Genomic DNA, 16,110 nt, shown 5'->3' with positions numbered 1-16,110 from the left:
ATCCTTTATATCCACAATGGGAGGGAAAAAAAAAAAAAAAAAAAAAAAAAAAAAAAAATCACAACAAAATGGTTAAACCCCAGAGATAACGATGAGTAAACAGTGATTTTATGGAAGCGGCGAAGTGTGAGAAACAGTGTGCTCCGTGTCATACCTCAGCTCCCCAGACAATACATTCCCACTCTGAGCCTGCTTCAAATATTAGTGATGTACACCAAAACACACACAGAGTACAGGAGTGGAAAACGTTATGAATGCATGACCGGGCTTAATGGCTTGGTTTCTGTTATGTAAATATGAGGTGCAGCAAAGACGCATCAAACTCATGATCCATGAGCGGCACGGGGAGACATGAATCGAAAACCAGGGTGACTAAAAATCTCCAACTCTGCTACTTCACCACTGTTATCGGCTCCTGCTGGAGATGAATGCACTTTGTGTGCTTTACAAGATTGCGTGGCTTTCTCTGACTTTTACGATGCCCAGTAAATAGTGTATGTGGTGATTTACATGTTAGAAATATATCTTGATTAAATATTCTACAACTTTGCTTCACAACTGAAAAAGTATTTCATTCACAGGTTTTGTACAGTTGTTTTACAGCACATCTAGAGGCAATATTTCTTCTTAACTTCCCCAAGAGTATTTTGCGGAATACATGCAGCTATATTAATCCTGTGAAAGCTTATTTAAAACAGCTAGGCCATGTGTTATTTTGCTTTATGTCCAGGTCTCCTGTCCAGGCTCATTCCAAAGCATCGGGGCCAGAGATGCTCAGCTGCGAACATGGGATTTGAATTCATTTAGAAAAAGGGACGCAAATACAGGTTTCGCAATTCTGCCGTATTATAGGCAAAACAGGTTAGAAATAACGAATGAGTTTCGTTTTCAGACCAATTTAAAATCACTGCTTTTGAAAAAGTGAGGTATCATAAAACACATAAAAATCAGCAGTATTTGTAGTTTGTACAAACATTCTTACAGTTTTTATCATTGCTTTCTAGAGTCTTTATTTCTATTGACACTGTCCAATTAGAAATTTGCATATCAAGTCATCTTTAAGGCCACCATTTAAGGTGTAGCACACACTGTGCATCCTTATCCTGCTGATGGATTACTTTGGAAACCACTGCCACTGACACAGACAATTACACTAATTGGTAGCATGACCCAGTACGCTGCACTAATCTATTACCCAAATATATCATGGGAGCTCCAGTGGTGGACAGTGCAGACTATCAAATAATAAAGCTCATTTTACACTCAGATATCTGAGGGTGCTGTAGTAGTGTAGTAGCTGTAGTGCTGCAGCAAGGACAATCGCGACGCACAGTGGAGATTAATGCTGGGGGTGAACTGAGGGTACATACTCCATTAGAGAATACTCCATAACCGATCAAAGTCCAGACCATGTAGTGTTTTAAGCTTACAGCACTGCGGTGATGGCTGCAAGGAAGAAAAAAAATCGGTCCGTAAATAATAACGAGGATGAGGCCTGATCAAAGGAAAGTGAAATAAATGACTGTGAGTTGCAGCACATACACTTTGCCTGGGAGATGAGACGAACACCGTGAAACCACGGCAAAGCTGCCGAGGAGCGCAAACGTCACGCATGCAAATGGAAGAGCTCTTGCGCCACAAAACCCTCTTGTCAGTGTAAAGCTTTGTGTCGAGATCTATATATAAACACAGGCTAGGCCCATGCCACACAAGACCATTACACTGATTACTGCCTGAGATGTATGGCTGTAAGCAAGATTTAACTGCTGATCGCAGGCTTTTCCACTCGCTGTGCAAAACTTTAGAAACACAGATCAGGTTGCAAAAGATTTCCAGCTGCACTTTGTGGGTCTCAGATGATTCAGGGCTTTAAATTATTGTCATCTGTTTAGTCAGCTTGCACAAACTTGAATGGAATGGCACAAATCACTAAACACAAACTTTGTGTCCTAGATTTATGCTTAGCTGAGGAAAACGAATTGATTTTACAGATTAAGGTTGGTTAACTATAATTGAGAGTGCTATCAGGCTGCGAAAACAGACGCAGAATGTATTCTGGGGTTCTGAAGCAGCTCTTTTTGAAGTGAAACAAAAAATTCCCTGACGATGTCACCAGGATTATCCCAGCTTGACCTTTGAGACAAAGTAATTGTAGCAACAAATTGGGGGCATGTTGTTAATAAGATATGGGTGTTAACTAGGCCGGTAATGCACAATGGGGAATCAATGAAGGAGTCAGTGTATTGATTTTGACCATATTTTCTTAATCTCCGTCTGGCTACTTCCCAAACTATAATGTACAGTACGCCTGTAGTTATTGAATATATCACTTGTTCTGCTCCCGAGCAAGGACTCGAACTTCAGTTGCTCTTTTGTTCAAATTTCGATGGTGCTTGGTGCCTCGGGCCTATTACAACTAAGTTCCAAATGCTCCCACACAAAAAGATCAAAACAAGCTAGTGGACATGATAAACACTTGTTAGCTAATGTTGATGGAAGCTAATTTAGAACCTCTGTTTGAACATGGGAAATCTCAAACCTCAGAAACCAGTTTGAACTCAAACACGACAGTCTGTAAGGGCTTCAGGCCAGAGGCTGTGGAAACAGATGCATCGGATCGTTAGAGGCAGCTCACCTTGGGATCCAGCAGAAGGGCTTTACTATCAGCTCGACTGAGAGCGTAACCTGAAGCACAACCTTGGACAACTCTTCAATACATCAAAAATATATACAAAGAGGTTTATTTCGTATGCCTTTAAAAAAAAACTGCTGTGATAGCTGCACAAAGCTGCACTTTAGATATGCTAAGCTTTGTTTCTTGACCAAGATATTCCTTTGCGAAGTAGCTAACGAGCTCAAATTATTCATATGTTCATATGACGGCTGATTCTCTTTGCGCCCTCTATTTAAGCACTTACCAAGTTTAAACTATTCATGTTAAGAGAGACACCATTAATATTTTGTGCAAATGCTCAAGCACATGCAAAAGACTACAATACAGCACTTCACCTCTCCCAGCGTGAGAGTCCGCCCTCTTTGTTAGACAGCCCATTACACTGATTACTGGCAAAAGAAGCACTTGCATGCTGGATAATAGCCATAACCCTAATAGAGATTATAACTTGTTTACAAATCAAAACACTTAATGCTTTTACTGTGATACAGCAGTGTGTGTGTGTGTGTGTGTGTGTGTGTGTGTTTATGATTGTAAGAGGATAACAAGGTTTAGCTTGACAATAACTGATGCTGCAGTGAACAGGGAGTTCCCTCTACCCATAAATAAGATTTAAGACTCCGGACTGGTTTTTAACCTAAATGCAAATCACGTGCCACAGTGTGACAGGGCACTTTTTAAAGTGTTCTCGCTCTCCCAGGGGACTAGTTTGGCAAGAGAGCTTGAGTAATGAGACCACCGCTGCACGGGACCATTTACAGTGCCACCCATCAGACTGCCCGAGCGAGGGGGAAAAAAAAGGAGAAGGAAGGGACAGGGGAAGGCTGAGACAGAAGATTGAAGAAGAGATGAAGCGAGCGGTGGAAAGGGAGGCCAACTACTAGCATTAAAATGTTTCAAAGTAATCTGATTACGTTGCATTATTAGTTTACCTCCCATGCATGCAGATTCGCTGAACCATTACCTTTAAAGGAGTTCCAATGCTCGTGGAATTCAAAAGCAGTCGAATCTTGCTTTGGGGTTTTGAAAGCCTTCCCATTAATTTAAGCACATGCAAATGGACGGTGCCATCTCAGAGGATCCCAACACGAGACCGACGGAACGTCTGGACCTCCGGAATGTGATTAACAGGAATTTCAAGAGAGTTCTGTGGCTCATGAAGATTTATTACACGTGCACCATGGGCAAAATCTTGAGGCAGACAAAGAGGAACATTACACATTTGACATGTGCAACAAATCAAACCAGTTGAAAATCATGCAAAAATTCAACGCAGCCCGATAATTGAAATCCTTAAAAGAGCCTGCTCCCACAGAGTTGCATTAGGGGACGTGGCTGCCTAGTTATATCTGAGAAGTAATGGAGTGAACAAATTGCTGTATGGTTAAAATTTCAAATGCGTTTTATTCCACTGAGAGGCATGTCAGTCTGACACATCCTCTGATTTATGTTAACTTTTGCAAAGTAGCTTCTCATTGGAGCTCTGCCACCACAGATACACGATAAAGTGACAGCTGGAGTTTGGGATGGTAGACCATGAGGCAACCAAAGAATTAGTTTAGTGCTCTTCAGAAAATATCATACAATTTGAAACGGCTTCTTTTTTTTTTTTTTTTTTTTTTTTTTAATAGTGATGGATTTAAGTTACTAATCTCTTTTCTCAGGAGGAGGGTCGGAAACCCTGTTCCTTCACTAATTTCCACCCATATCATTAGCAGGTGTATTGTGCTCCATGAAATGAAACCAGTCTGAGAGGACTTTACTGAAGCAGAAGTGATATAAGGAATTAAGGAATCACAAATAGATTCTGATGATTGCTGTGGTAGGATTGGTGCAACATGAAAGAATCAAACAAATTACAGGGAAGTAGTGAAGGTTATCTGGTGTAGCTTCCAGGACGTGCAGAGGAGCATCTTTTTTTTGATGAATTCTACAAAATAAAGGTGTCAAATTTAAGCACTCAGTAGGGAGGCTTTGCTCTGCTCCAGGCAATAACATCACAGTAAAATGTCAATAGTGGAATAAAATCATTCGTCTCATTGGAGGATGCTTCTGAATGTGATGAGGGATTGAGTGTAAAAAAGTAGCAGCAAAACATTCATACAGGCCCTGTGGAGCCCTGCAGGCTCTTTCTACTGCAAACAATATCAAACATTTGCCTTTTTTTGGCTGCTGTTGCAAAAATATTGTATCGACTTTTCAGCGCATTCATATGGAAAAAAATATTCTATTTAATTAACCTCCAACCGCATCGATCAGTGATCATAGTTTAGTCATAGCTTTCTGTGCAGTCCAATATAATCTGTTGTCAATAAAAATCTGTTCCCACTGTAAGGATTCATAAAAAAAAAGGGGACCCAACAGTAGACAGGAGCCAGGCAGAAATGGAACTTTAAGAATTGAATGCCTTCCAAAAAACAGCCCCAATGTAACAGAAAATCCAATAAGTCTAAAACAGAACTCCAAAAGACTGGTGAAAAAGTGCGTCCGAAATCAGTCACGGGGGAGAAGAAACACACAATGATGTGGCAAGGAGAAAACCAAAGGCAGGAGGGTATATACAGGGGGAGTATATGATGGCACTGAAAACAGGCGAGAGTAATCAGGATCAGAAGCCAGGTGGAGCAAAGGAAAGGAAGCAAACTACAAGACAAAGAAACAGGATTTAGCTAAATAAAACAGGAAGTAACTACATCACAGAACACAAAACCCCATGGAGCAAGACGCCCACATTAATATCTCTTTCTATTCTTGGCTACATACAGGGATCGAGTTGGGCAGAGGTTTTGTCCGGGGCTCAACCCCGGCACATATGCTTGGTCATCGTTTGCCCACTGTCAACATGAACACCTCACATTTCAACAAAAACCTATTTAACACTTTTTTCTCAGACTTAAAGGCATGCACAGCCACAATTTTTCACGACTGCTTGCAAAACACAATACTGCCCCCACCCCCCCACCCCCAACTCTGACTCTGCCATTATGAACACTGTGCTTGCAGGGCTTATAGCATGAGCTGCAGCAGAGAGCTGTAAATCAGAGAAATAAGACCTTATTTCCCTGTTGACAGCAGTTACATTCTAAACCACATAAAGACATATCAAAACCTCTGCACCTCTTTCTTCCAAAGAATTTTCTATGAAAAGGCTGGCGACCTCAGTAACTTCTCATCCGGCCGTTATTAAGGAAGTCGTTAAATTAGGACGATGATTTTGTTATGCCTGCAGTACATCACTACCTTTATAACACTGTTATTATAGCTATAAATACTGTGCACACAATTCAGACATGGTTATGGTATTGTTTATTATTGGGTAAAATCTTTCTCTCCATAAAAAGGTTGACATGCTGTAACTAGTTTAATTTTTCTTAGCTTTGTGAACACTTATGAAAATAAATCATTTGTAACAGATTTTTACAACCCTCTCCACATAATGAGTGATAGAGTGTTATCCGCTGTAAAAGAATAATAATAATAACGTAAGGTAATACACTGCAACTGAGCATACAGTCATATAACATTAAAACTCTTTAAACTAGATGCACTTTAAAAAAAAAAAAAAAACTTACAATGTATGAGACCCGAGATCAATTCCAGGTCCATCACCTTGTCATATGCTTCTTAGCAACTTCATTATGAGATTGTAATGGTACAGAAATAGCCTAATAGTTACTTTTCCAAGAGGTGGGAGGGACACCGTTCTGAAGACATGATGATACTTGTTTTGTGGAGAGAATACAGAGATACAGCATTCTGAGGTAGGGATGCAAATTATCGATTAATTCATTAATCATTAGTTGACTGATCTTATCGATCGACTTACGATTAATTGATAAGCGGCATTTTTCACCTGAATTTCAGTGTTTCAATAGGGCCTTTAAAAATATTAGCTAGTTAAAACACTGAATTCAAAAAGTATTTATTATATTATGATAATTATAAGTAATTATGCATTAGGAAAAGAAAGCAGACATGTTTTTTTATGGTATAACAAAATACATTCTTTAATAAAAAAGGTTTTTAAAAAAAGAAATAAATTAAGGACTGGCTCAGTTCGTAGCGAGCCTCGAGGCGGGAGGTTATTGATGGCCTCGAAGGGATATTCTAGCCTGGCTCTAGGATCGCAATGAGATCCTGAAATCCTGCACCGTCAACTGTGTTGATTGGCATCAAATCTCTCTCGATCATGCTGCATATGCTCTCTGTAATGCCCTCCTCTCATCACACGCTCGCCTTTCCAGTGTAGCTTTGATTGTAGGTTGACCAGGTGCACGGGTGCCATGCAGGACAGCTCCATGCACGGTGTTCAAATAATAACTGAGTGAGCAAGTTGAACTGTTGTATTTCAATACCGCATGACACAGCGAACATTAGACTTCTTTGCCTGCATTAATGTTGAAATGGTCCCACACAGTACTTCTTTTGGCCCGCTTCATTTTGTCTTCAACCCTGGTCCCTCGCGAGATGTGTTCAGTGAACACATCTCGCGAGGGATCACTGTTCACCTCTCGTTCTCACGCTCTGTTCAAGTTACTACAGACAGTAGCGCCCTCTAGCGATTAATCGTGATTAATAAATTTTGTTCGAGCAACCTCTTGATCGACAATTAATCTAAAATCGATTAATCATTTGCATCCCTATTCTGAGGTATTACTGGTGATAGTTATAGATGGGAGACAGCCGGTGTGCATAGAGTATTACAGCACATCTGGAGGATGTATCTAAAACCTCCCAAAGCATTTTGACAGCATCTGTACACAGAATTCAAGGCGGGCAGGTTGAAGTGGCTCAATCCCTAATGAAAATATTTTGAAGCAAAAGCCTTTCAGAAGAATAGATGGTGTGGGTTCACCACTCTGTAAAACTGTGTGAGTAACTAGGTGAACCACACAAGTTTTAGAATGATGTTACTCAACCTAAAGCTGCAAAGACCTCAGAGGTAGTATAGTCCAAAGAGCATGATAATGATTTCAGAAAGAATCTGAAACGATGAACTATTACCTGACAATGCCAGGCTATGTCTGCACAGTATTCAGTTATTTTTAGGACATGTATTATTCTAATTTTCAGAGTGTGAGGGTGCTGCATTGAAATCAGTTCATCCTCGAATCACCTGAGGAACACAATTTTGACCAGGGGTGTCCAAACATTTGCATGTAGAGTACATGCATCCAGATCTTGATCTAGGTGCACACCAGTGATAATTCATATTGAAAAAAAATTAAATAAAGTAAAAAATTCTTTCCCAAGGACAAATAGCAGCCACCTCCACATTATTAGGAGGAAAACGCACTGAAAGACAAGACACAGCTTGTGTCTAAACTGATTCTCCCTGAGGTTATGCCACAATTATGCCCTTTCTGTTAGTGGTGCAACGGATCATCATTGATCCGTGATCCGTTCGGATCAATTATTTCGGTTCGGCACACACATGATCCGCGGATTGATTTATGAAAAAAAAAAAAATTGTGCGCATGTTCAGTCCTCACACAGCCGTTACAATTCCTGCTAGTTCCAGGGACAGGGCTACTTTCCACGCTCTGGGTAAAAGTCTGCAACAGTTTCCTCTTCAATAAGCAAACAGTCCTATGGCTCGTTTGTGATTTATTGCCCTCAGCGTACAACACGTAGAACAGTGGGCATGGAAAATAAAAGTAGGCTAGACTTCGGTGACTAGGCCTACTGTAACGATAACTGCTGCCTCTAGTGCTACGTCTGTTTCCATATACTCGCGCTGCCACACAAACCTGTCGCCTGGGTTACCACCACACAGACATAACACGTAGCTGACATAGCGATAGCTAACATAAAGAAAACCCCTAACCTGCAACACAGCGTGGTCATGGCGAGCAGAGGAACGCCCCACGTCATTTAAATCCCCTGTTTGGGAGCATTTTGGCTTCCCTGTCAAATTTAATGAAGAAGGAAAGAGGTTGGTGGATAAAACCGTGACGGTGTGTAGGCACTGTGGCACAAGAAAGCCACACAACAGTGGAAACACATCGAGCATGGCCACGCATTTGCAGCGACATCACCCCAGTGTTTCACTGACAGGAGTGAAACTGAAAGCGGCTCAACAACTGCTCATCACCGCGGCATTTAAGCAGCCCCTTCCTTCACAATCCGACCGGGCTAAAGCGATCACAAACGCTATCGGTGTATTTTTATGTTGCACTTTAAGTTGTTTTTCTTTGATTATGTTGAAAAGAAGATGTTAATTGTGCACTTTAAGTTGATTTTATATATTTCAATTTAATAATTTAAAAGTGTTAATAAACAAAAAGACAAAACATGTTTATTTGTCTTGTCTATTTTTTTTTTTTTTTTTTTTTTTTTTTTTGCTGATCCGAAAAATGATCCGATCCGTGACTCTGATCCAAGGAACGATCCGAACCGTGAGATTTTTGATCCGTTGCACCCCTACTTTCTGTCTTTACAATGTGCTCCGGGGAGGTTACGATAACAATCGTCACACTGCGCTGTCACCGGAGGGGATGGTGATAAGCAGAAATTACTTTGGAGCTGTTGATTCTGAATTCCCCAAACTTAGCAGTAATAAACGACCATAAAAGAGAACTTGACATTTCTCAGGCTGAAAGCCCGGCGGCTGTGAGAGGAAGAATATGAAGGAGAGACTCAGCACTCATTTCCAGATCATTTTCAAGTGTCAACACATCCAGGTTGTCCTTTAGGCCTGTCCTACGACTACATCAACTACACCACGGCTCATTTCTGAAGGGGAGTATCAACTTTTCACAATATATCTGTTGGGCCTTCACAGAGGGTCAGAGTTCCACTTTGACATATTGAAACCGTTAAATTTTATGCCTGTAACCTTGCTTCTTTGTGAATCCTGTGTTCCTTTGCTGCACATGTCTGTTTGGATGTGTGGCACTGATTGGATGATCCTGGAAACCATGGACACAAAGCTTCAATTGATCATGAAAACCATCACTCAAAATGGAAGGCCATAATGTGTGCATACACTGCATCTCTGCGCATCTCCGATTTAATATCTGAGACTTTTCTGAACAGGATATAAGGTTATTCGGATTATGATAATGTAGGGACTCATAAAGTGAAAACTGGAAAATATTGAATATATAGTGACACTTCTGAATAGGTAAACTGCAGCTTTGCCTTCTCTCCACACCACAGACATCACGTAATATACAGCGTACTGTAAACTGATACACATACATTTCTAGTTAAGTACACAAGAAAGCGATACCATTTAAAAAGTTTTGTGCTAATTGGGAAATTATGAATCAGTCTGCAGGGTAATGTTCGGCATCCAAGATGGAACGCCGTTTTAATTCATTTCAAGTCAATAAATAAATAATATACACAAATTTATTAAATCAATACATATGGCTTTGAAGTTAATGCAAAAATAAACACTTGTGGTAAAGCAAATAATCAAATCACCGCCTGTACTTCTAGAAGAACATTTCTAAAGGAAGATTGAATTCTCCAACAGGGTTCTTTATTTCCTATCTATTTTTAATCCCATCCTTTACATTCGTATTAGAGGCGAGTCAGTCAAGCAAAGCTAATCTACTTGCTTTACGTTTGCAACTTTAATAGGATAAATCCTGCAGATGTCATACAGCTGCATCAAACTAGAGTCTGGTGTGAAATTGGGGCAGTGACATGGGAAATAAAGTGCTGCGTTTTTCACTGCAGTCCGCATTAGTTATTTCTTAACAATTTGATTGCACCTCGCAGCACCTACTGTATATTCACGTGCTGATTCGCAGCAAACTCAGAGAGACGATGCATGCAGTGATTTATATGCCACGAGATGTTTTATCTCATGCTGTGTCATTACTCAGACCAGTTTTCCCCAGTCTGAGCACATGCTGGTGAGGACCTTAATGCAAAGTGCTGTGAATTTTAATTTGGCTCCATCTGTAATCAACATGCAGCCAGCACTGCTGCTTTCAAAAAGATAAATAAAGACAAACAAACTCCTGAAAGCAATTTTCTAAAGGCATTTCAAGAGAAAACACGTTGAGAAACTACTAAGGCTATGACGCTGATTTTTACAGCCAACTTCACAATACAGAACTAAACATAGAAATGAAATCTAAGAGCATCTGGGGATGAGAGAATAAGCACAGAGACCAAGCATCGTCCATCGGTTCCTCTTCCTTTTCTTTTTTCAAGCGCTCCTCTTTTACATCACATGTTTCTAAAGAATGCTGGTATGTGTATGCACTGCACACTGCTGAGAGCATTTTGGACAAAGCGCTCCACGATAATAATAAACTGATTTCAGTCTGGATTTACTTTGGGGCACCTGTTTAATTTGTACAGTTATTTCATGACGCAAACAGTCAGCAAACATATTGCTTAAGCTTTCTTATCATTACAAAACAAATTGATTGGATTTTTCTTCCTTTTGATTCAATTTTGAGTGATAAAGTAGTTCTACTTAGTGTAGAAATAAGCTCTAATGAGTGTGACTGCTCATCACAAGGCCTCAGACTCATAACACATTGTTGGGTCCATTTTGGCTTTTGAATATTTCTGTATTTCTTCTAAAAACAGAAACTTGGAAGTCTAATGACCTCCAGAAAATACTCATTTCAATAAGCCCAGTCTCATGATTTATGTCACAATTTAATGTTTCCAGAGTATTTAGCCAACAGTGTGTTTACTGCCACCAAATCACATAGTGACAGTTTGTGAGGCAGCTGCAAGTTATGGAAATGCTGTATTTGACTTAAAATACCACCATTATTAAAGGGATAATCCGGAGTAAAATGCACTTTCGATCAATTTACGGGATGTTGGGAGTACATACGTTGAGTTGACATCAAAATCATGTCATTCGGATGTGTTTTGAGAATTTCGATTTGACCGTTTTTAGCCAAAAGTCGTTAGCCTGGAGGTTACGGGGGCATATCATGTCACCGCTACAAAACGCTATTTTTATACCTCTTCTACAGCTCCAAACAACATAACACTTACGTGGTAGTGAGTAGAGAGTCCCTAAAGCCAAACCGAAGTGTCCCGAGGTCTTCATGTGGTCGGATATAGAGTCCAGAATGAATTTAATCAAGCCAGTACCTGCTCTCAATCAGAGCCTCTTCCGTCAACAGGAGGCTATCTCACGCGAGACATCACGTCACGTGAGTCCGTAGTTGATTGCCGAGTGTGGAGTAACTCGCTCTGGAAAGTCACAATTTCATTGCCGTTTTTTTTACAAACATAGTCCACTATTTCTTTCGAAAGTGAAATGAAGTTGTATGCAACAGCAAAGCCTAGCTTACTAACAGGTTGGAATTTTGAAATGTCACGTGACGTGATGTCTTGCGTGAGATAGCCCCGTAAATTGATCTAAAGTGCATTTTACTCCGGATTATCTCTTTAATGATGGCCAACACAAGCAAATGTTATATTGTTATATAGCCCCCAAGAGCCAGACAACTTGTTTTTTTCTCTTTTTGCCTTAATCATTTGTATATGCTAAACTATAAAATACCATAAAGAGTAAGTACATTCTTGGCTTTGGAAAGGGGGGTTTCTTTTTCCAAGTTTTAAAATATTCAAGACAGGTCACATGAAAATGCTTGATTGATGCTGCAAAACATACTTTTAATGCTCCCAACAGCAGCACCATATTCATCTGTCTGTCACTACTTCCATTTCTGATGCTCAACATGATGTTTGTGCAGTCTTAAAAGGTCAAAAAGGATTTGTTCGGGACCATGTTTGGCAGTAGATTGACCATTTTCAGTGTATTACAGACTATCTATAGCAGCAAGTTGGAGCGTATATTGGATCTGATTAGGCTGAGAAAGATCAAACACATCACAACTTTAAGATAGTCAGGTAAAAGGCTTGCTGATGTCAAATGCAGCTTTCTGGGATGCTCACTCACTGCTTTCTCACTCTTATAATTCAGCTGTAATTTGTTGGAACTGGATGAATTACTACAGTGTTACCCACAGATGTGAAGGCAATGTGTGGTGGTGGTGGGGGGGGGTGACACAGGTGCGGCTTATCTGCAGATTTTCACATCTTCATTGTAAACAAATTAATAACATAGCTGAACAGTCCGAGCAGTGTAATTAGCTGTTTCAGACTGATACCTCCGGTTCAGGCTGCTCCTCATCCTCAACACGTCTCTTTTTCAATCGCGGGAAATATTTTTCAATACTCATCTGGATTGAAGCAGCAAACATTCAGTGTAAGAGTGTTAAAAAACTACTTTATTTGATTCACAGCTGCTAGTGTTTAGACCTCGACAAACCCAACTACATTTTTTTTTTTTTTTTTTTTTTTTTTTTTTTTACGGCAAACTTGCGACTAGTTAACTTTATAAAGAAGGCGTAATCGCTTGTTTGCTATGGGTCGGGACGGGACGGGACAACATTGTATTAAAAATATAAAATATTTTTATAGGACTTTTTAATGTGTGATTTTATAAAGGTGCACGTGATACCAACCTTTCGTGAACTTCGCCTGCAGTCTTCATTCGGTTGAGCCAGAGCTCTAGAGCTAATCTAAGCTAGCAAGCTTCCACTCTTCCAGGGAAGCACGGAGGGGAGGGGCTGTGTGTGTGAGTAGGCTATGCGAGAGAGACGCGAGGGACAGAGAGACGGAGGTAGAGCAACTTAACGAATACGAGTATTTTTTAAATAGCGTTAAAAAAAATAATAATAACGAAACGCAATATGTGGCGGCCGATGTTTAATCTGTGGCGCACCGCCACGAATTAGTCTATGTGTGGGAAACACTGTACTACTAGAAGGCAATTCAAGCTTGTAAATTGAAATCTATGAGACATCTGAGTTGGACTTAATGGATGCTTTACATTTCGACTCAAAATCTTGTTTTCTGTAAAATGCATGCAGGCTTTGGGTCTTATTAAAAGCAGAACACAACATATGGTGACAGCAAACACAAAACAAAAAGACTAAAAGGCCCCTCTTTATTTTAAATTTGAGCATGCCCAAATAGCTGAGAGTTTAAAGTGAAGACATCGACCAAGCCACTCAGAACTGATGAGACAGACGAAAAGATTTGTTTTGGGGAGATCAGGAGTTAACAACAATCTGAGAGAAGTGCTGTTTTCTGTGGCCTGTTTACCCAGTGGGATAGTGGAGGAGTGGGGAGGAAACCATATGGCCGCAAAGATGTGTGCTTGTGATGGGATTTAACGGCACCGGAATGGTGTGTGTGTGTGTGTGTGTGTGTGTGTGTGTGTGTGTGTGTGTAATATTAAGATGTGGTGATAGCTGAAGCTATTCTGCTCACATCCTCATGCGGTGTCAGGGGAAGCTGCCCTTTCTTACTTCTCCTCTTGCCGTCATAGTGGGAGGGGAGGTTACCGAGAAGGGGCGGGGGACTTAAAATCGAAACCGAGCAGGGCATGAGTGGTGGAGTTGAGGTTGAAATCAGGAGGTATGGAGAAAGAAATAATAGAGATAAAGGGTTGGGTTTTTGATAGGTCTTCTCAAAACCCAGACCTCAGAGTATGGACTCACCCCTGCTGCCATCATCCCCTACACACACAAACACATGCAAATGTGTACAGGCATGTATAAGCAGACACCTGAACATATCTCAAAGGCTTATCAATCAGTTTCTTACCACCACCCACGACACAGTCACAAAGAACCAAGGCTGCCATGAAAAAGTTTAAGATTCCTGGGTTTGTAAGGAAAACACGTTTGGTGCTTGTCATCGTATTCGTCGCGTGCCAACATGGCCGGATAAGTCATTTCTTGTTTAAGTATCTAAGAAGCCATGAAGTAGGAAAAGGCAAAAGCATCTGGCCTCATTTTAAAGTATTCTTTATTCCAGCTGATAAAAAAAAAAAAAGAAACGGAGCAATCAGTCAAAGTCGGCCCATTTCCTGACGAGCAGCCCAACAAGGGACTCACATATTAACAAATGGGAGCTTGCGGAAGCTTGCAATGTTCTTCTTCTAAAATGTCACGATTACGTATGGGACGCAACGCGTCGAGGACAGGGGGAATGGTCCACTCCAAGGTGAGCCGAGATCACAGGCGATTCTGCCAGCAGCTGCTGTAAAATACATGGAGCACTGTTTGATGAGACAACAAGACTGACCCCACTTGACTGTGATTAGAAATTCCAGTCGAGGAACGTCACACACACTACAGGGTTTCTGCAACTGTGATCACTCAGATGAAGCCCAATAAAAGCGAGGCGGAGCAGATGGAGCATATTGCTGCCAAGATTTGAGACTTCAAAACAGTTTGGACAGGTTGCTAAGCTGTTTAAATGAAAGTCATTGAGGTGTAAAGCGTCACTGTATGAGGAGGCAAACCAAATAAAGCCGGGACAACAGGCTCCGCAGCTACAGAGCCCACAGAGTGGAATAAGAAGCAACTTAACCCTGAGAAGATCCCAAGTCAACTCGTGTGTTGATAACAGCTGGAGTTAGAGGCACTTGCTTTGAGAAGGCTGCCTGATATAACCCATCTGTTCTCGACTGTCAGACATTTCAAACAACTGATGCTTTTGGGATGAACACGGTTGATTGTTAAAACAGCAGTAGCTTTGTTTAATAAAGATGAAATAAGTCTCTTCCACAGCAGACGTACTGACTCGCCACAGACGAGGATGCACAAGCATTACAGATAACATTAACGGCCTTCCTGCTCTCCATGCAAAGTGAAGCAGCATCGATTTCACAACGGAAACAATGTTCTGAACTTAATAATCATCATTAATTGCATGATTCATTTAGAGCTTTTTGTTTTTCTTCTTGTGACCTGCGAACATGTTCATTTCCACAACCGTTGTGATTTAAAAAAAAAAAAACAACAAACATTTCCTCTTAAAAGGTGTGTTGCCATGGTTTTTGGTTTTGAGGTTGAGTTCTTGTTGTAAGAGCTTTATTTCCTGTGCTCTCCACTTGGTTCATTCTTCTTGGGTCTTGGGTCGAGCTGAATTATTTTTTTTTGTCTTTGCTAGGAAAATTCTTAAGTGAATTAAATGACTCAGAATCTGAGTAACCACAAGTAGCCATGAAAAGATCTGTTAAAATTCTCCATATCACATGGAAACGACCTTCGGTGCTTATTATTATCTTACTTTATGCAAGGAAAGAGATGATTCTGTACCACAGTTCAATGCCGCCTTAACTTCCATAGTGATTCTCCATTTGATTTCTACATTCGTACTGACTGTGATTTGTATGAATAAATGTATGGACACGAGGGTAGAAGTGAGCAGTGTGATTTTACTTTTGTGCCTTCATCTTTCCTTTTTTAAATGACCGACTTTGATGATATTTTTTTTATATATGTCAGTAAACTAACATGAAATATTCTGCACATATGTTTGGTGCCTCTGTGTAATAACATGATACAGTTTTACAGTAAATAACTCAAGCCTTTTGTTGTAGAATACTTATCAAACATGTAGTTTCAGTGCTGCTAACACACCAC

The 16,110-nt window shown here is 40.5% G+C and overlaps 1 protein-coding gene across 7 annotated transcripts in view; it reads right to left on the bottom strand.

Annotated features, from left to right (window-relative positions):
- astn1 (astrotactin 1) overlaps nt 1-16,110 on the bottom strand; it is a 357,848-nt gene that overhangs the window by 283,208 nt on the left and 58,530 nt on the right. The window lies entirely within an intron of this gene.

The sequence above is a fragment of the Odontesthes bonariensis genome, chromosome 14, assembly GCF_027942865.1.
Source record: "Odontesthes bonariensis isolate fOdoBon6 chromosome 14, fOdoBon6.hap1, whole genome shotgun sequence".
Taxonomy (NCBI): domain Eukaryota; kingdom Metazoa; phylum Chordata; class Actinopteri; order Atheriniformes; family Atherinopsidae; genus Odontesthes; species Odontesthes bonariensis.
This window is presented reverse-complemented; position numbering and strand designations above follow the sequence as displayed.